The sequence below is a fragment of the Tupaia chinensis genome, unplaced genomic scaffold, assembly GCF_000334495.1.
Source record: "Tupaia chinensis unplaced genomic scaffold, TupChi_1.0 Scaffold000515_1, whole genome shotgun sequence".
NCBI lineage: Eukaryota > Metazoa > Chordata > Mammalia > Scandentia > Tupaiidae > Tupaia > Tupaia belangeri.
This window is the reverse complement of record NW_006160028.1, coordinates 5,584,677-5,588,342: the sequence shown is the minus strand read 5'-3', so window position 1 is coordinate 5,588,342 and position 3,666 is coordinate 5,584,677. Positions and strand designations below refer to the sequence as shown.

General features: G+C 43.3%; 1 non-coding gene across 1 annotated transcript; it reads left to right on the top strand.

The window, feature by feature from the left end:
* Positions 1–752: 752 nt before the first annotated feature.
* LOC114009319 (U6 spliceosomal RNA) lies at positions 753–858 on the top strand. The gene has a single exon (XR_003550763.1). It is a non-coding gene; the product is annotated as a U6 spliceosomal RNA (small nuclear RNA).
* The last annotated feature ends 2,808 nt before the right edge of the window (positions 859–3,666 follow it).

Genomic DNA, 3,666 nt, shown 5'->3' with positions numbered 1-3,666 from the left:
CATGATCTCAAATAATCAAAGGACCTTTCTGGTAGAAGAAGCTGCAGCCCTCCATAAATTCTGGATATGTTTAATGTGGGTCATGCCCATCCCGGGGTCAGTGACTCTCCTTAGTGACATGTGCTCCCACAGAAAAATCAGCCTGACTTTCCGGAAGGAGAAGGTCTGGGGTGGTAGACACAGCTTTTGAAGACTGGAAGAACTGATTTTGAATCCTAGCTTCAGACTGAAGCTGAAGTCATTTCTCCTTTCTGCCTCAGCTTCGACTTTGTACCAGGAGCTATGCAGAGCAGAGTGGCGGCTACTGTCCCTCTAGTGGCCTCCATGTTCTAACTCTATATTAAACAAAGCACACATGCCATTACTCATCACCTCATTCTCTGCACTCCAGGGACATAGTAGCCAATCAGAAAAGCAGATCTGCACATGACCACAGCACATGGCATGCAGCTCAGATGCCATCATGGGGGGAAGTGCAGGAGGAGAATGGTTTACTTCCAACTAGGAGAAATAAGGAGATTGCAAAAAGAAGCAACCTTAGATTTGGACCTTGAAGAAGGAGCAGAATTTCAAGATGAGAAGTTGGGGAGGAGAATCTGACCATTGTGGACAGAGTATATTACCAAATTTCAGAGCCTCTTTAGAGACAGGTAAACCCATTTCTTGAGAAGGAGAAGGATCAAAGTAGGGAGACTGGGTCCCAATATGTGCAGTTTCTGCAGAGACAACAGGTCAGGTAAAAGACTAATATAGTGCTCTCTTTGGTAGCACATATACTAAAATTGGAGCGATACAGAGAAGATTAGCACGACCCTGCGCAAGGATAACATGCAAATTCGTGAAGTGCTCCATATTTTTACAGAATAAAACAGAAAAAAAAAAAGATTGCAATATAGTTCTATCTTCTTGAGTAGGTAATCTTATTGTTGACAAATTCAAATTTGCTGCTAAAATAAGCTCTGAGGGTCCACGCCCTGAAACATAGCCTGAAGCTGAAGCTCCAGTACAGACATCCTGGACTGTTCGGAGCAATCCAGACTGTGTTAGTTTTGGCCCCAACTGCTCAGCCGACTACAGCTGGGAGAGGAGCAGAGAGCTGGCGCTAATGCCCATGCCATGATGCATTAGAAAACTCCTGGTGAATTATGTATCCATTAGCTAAGTGGCCCTGGAGCTTTATGACTCGCTCTTTTTCTAAATCAAAAATAATAACAATAACAGCTCACCATCTTCTCATGCTGCTGGAGAAAGTGAGTGTTTCGTCTGTCATTAAACAATTATGGCTGCTTCTCCAGACAGCTCCATTCTAAGCCCCGGGATACAGGAGTGAACCTGTGCTCCCATCCTGACCCACCCAGCCAAACTCTGACCGCAAGGAGCAACTTAACCCTTTTCTTATTAAAGAGGGCAGCCAAGCCAGTTCAGGAGGAAGGTGATTGTTTTAGCGCAGGAACCCTTCAGGGAGAGGCCAGATGTCCCTGTATTAAAGCCAAGATGGCCCCAATTGGACACGATTCCTGACGATTCCTCCTGACAGTCTTTCCCCTTCCAATCTGCTGTACCCTTTCGTCCGTGCCCTTCCTGGGGCAGGCCTGGAGGTATTGCCAGCTGGCTGGGATAGCAGAGAGGTGATTTGGAGGTGAATGTGTCTTCTACACAGCTCACCTCTGGGCAGATCACCCAGCTCTGTGCAGCCTCAAATTGAACCCCAAGCAATGGCATGTGACTCCTGGTGCTGATTTACCCCAGCCCATGGGTACATCGCTCCAGGGCAAGATAAACATTTCCAGACAGTATTTCCCCCACACAGGATGAAACACATGAAGTAGGAAGAAACCAATCATTCTCAGACCTTCAGGATGACAGACCCTGACGTCATCAATACCCAAGAGAACTGCAGTGACGGAAAATCTGTGCTGTTTGCTATTACGAAGCCACCCAAATGTCTTGCAGGGATTCTGTATTGAACGTGTCAACATCTCATAAGTGCCCTAATCCAAACCTGGGAGGCAGAGAATCCTGACTTGCCATTATATAGAAACTTAGTCTCCCAGGACTCAAATCTCACCTCTTATTCTTTGGCATATTTGTTTCATTTTTCTTTGTTTTAATTTCCTATGTTTTCTTTTTGTTGTATAGGTTTTGGTTCCTGACACTCTCTCATAAATGGCCCTCTTTTAATTGATTAATTGATTGGCTAGTGAGTTAATTAACTAATTGTCCTCTATGATATAATTAATACTCATGAACCACTTCAAAGACCCGGAGCATTGGAAGTAACCTTTATCTGCCTGTGTTTTTCCTCCATCGAATCCCTCTCTGCCCCACCTAAGGCAACCACTGATCTATTTTTATCTTGACTTTTTTTTGTTTAAAGTTTATTTTATGTATAGTTTTGTTCATATTTGTCAAACTCTGACCGCAAGGAGCAACTTAACCCTTTTCTTATTAAAGAGGGCAGCCAAGCCAGTTCAGGAGGAAGGTGATTGTTTTAGCGCAGGAACCCTTCAGGGAGAGGCCAGATGTCCCTGTATTAAAGCCAAGATGGCCCCAATTGGACACGATTCCTGACGATTCCTCCTGACAGTCTTTCCCCTTCCAATCTGCTGTACCCTTTCGTCCGTGCCCTTCCTGGGGCAGGCCTGGAGGTATTGCCAGCTGGCTGGGATAGCAGAGAGGTGATTTGGAGGTGAATGTGTCTTCTACACAGCTCACCTCTGGGCAGATCACCCAGCTCTGTGCAGCCTCAAATTGAACCCCAAGCAATGGCATGTGACTCCTGGTGCTGATTTACCCCAGCCCATGGGTACATCGCTCCAGGGCAAGATAAACATTTCCAGACAGTATTTCCCCCACACAGGATGAAACACATGAAGTAGGAAGAAACCAATCATTCTCAGACCTTCAGGATGACAGACCCTGACGTCATCAATACCCAAGAGAACTGCAGTGACGGAAAATCTGTGCTGTTTGCTATTACGAAGCCACCCAAATGTCTTGCAGGGATTCTGTATTGAACGTGTCAACATCTCATAAGTGCCCTAATCCAAACCTGGGAGGCAGAGAATCCTGACTTGCCATTATATAGAAACTTAGTCTCCCAGGACTCAAATCTCACCTCTTATTCTTTGGCATATTTGTTTCATTTTTCTTTGTTTTAATTTCCTATGTTTTCTTTTTGTTGTATAGGTTTTGGTTCCTGACACTCTCTCATAAATGGCCCTCTTTTAATTGATTAATTGATTGGCTAGTGAGTTAATTAACTAATTGTCCTCTATGATATAATTAATACTCATGAACCACTTCAAAGACCCGGAGCATTGGAAGTAACCTTTATCTGCCTGTGTTTTTCCTCCATCGAATCCCTCTCTGCCCCACCTAAGGCAACCACTGATCTATTTTTATCTTGACTTTTTTTTGTTTAAAGTTTATTTTATGTATAGTTTTGTTCATATTTGTTGTTTCTAATGGCAGTAAACAATATTCTTCTGGATTTAATTTTTCACTCAATATTTTATACATCTATAATATGTGTTATACATATTTATTACAAAGTGTATATATATATACACACTGTTAGGTCATCGGGAAAGTCATGATGTATTATAATCTAATATATTAAGCATAGCTGTAGTTCATTCATCTTTACTTTTCCGTGGTGATGCC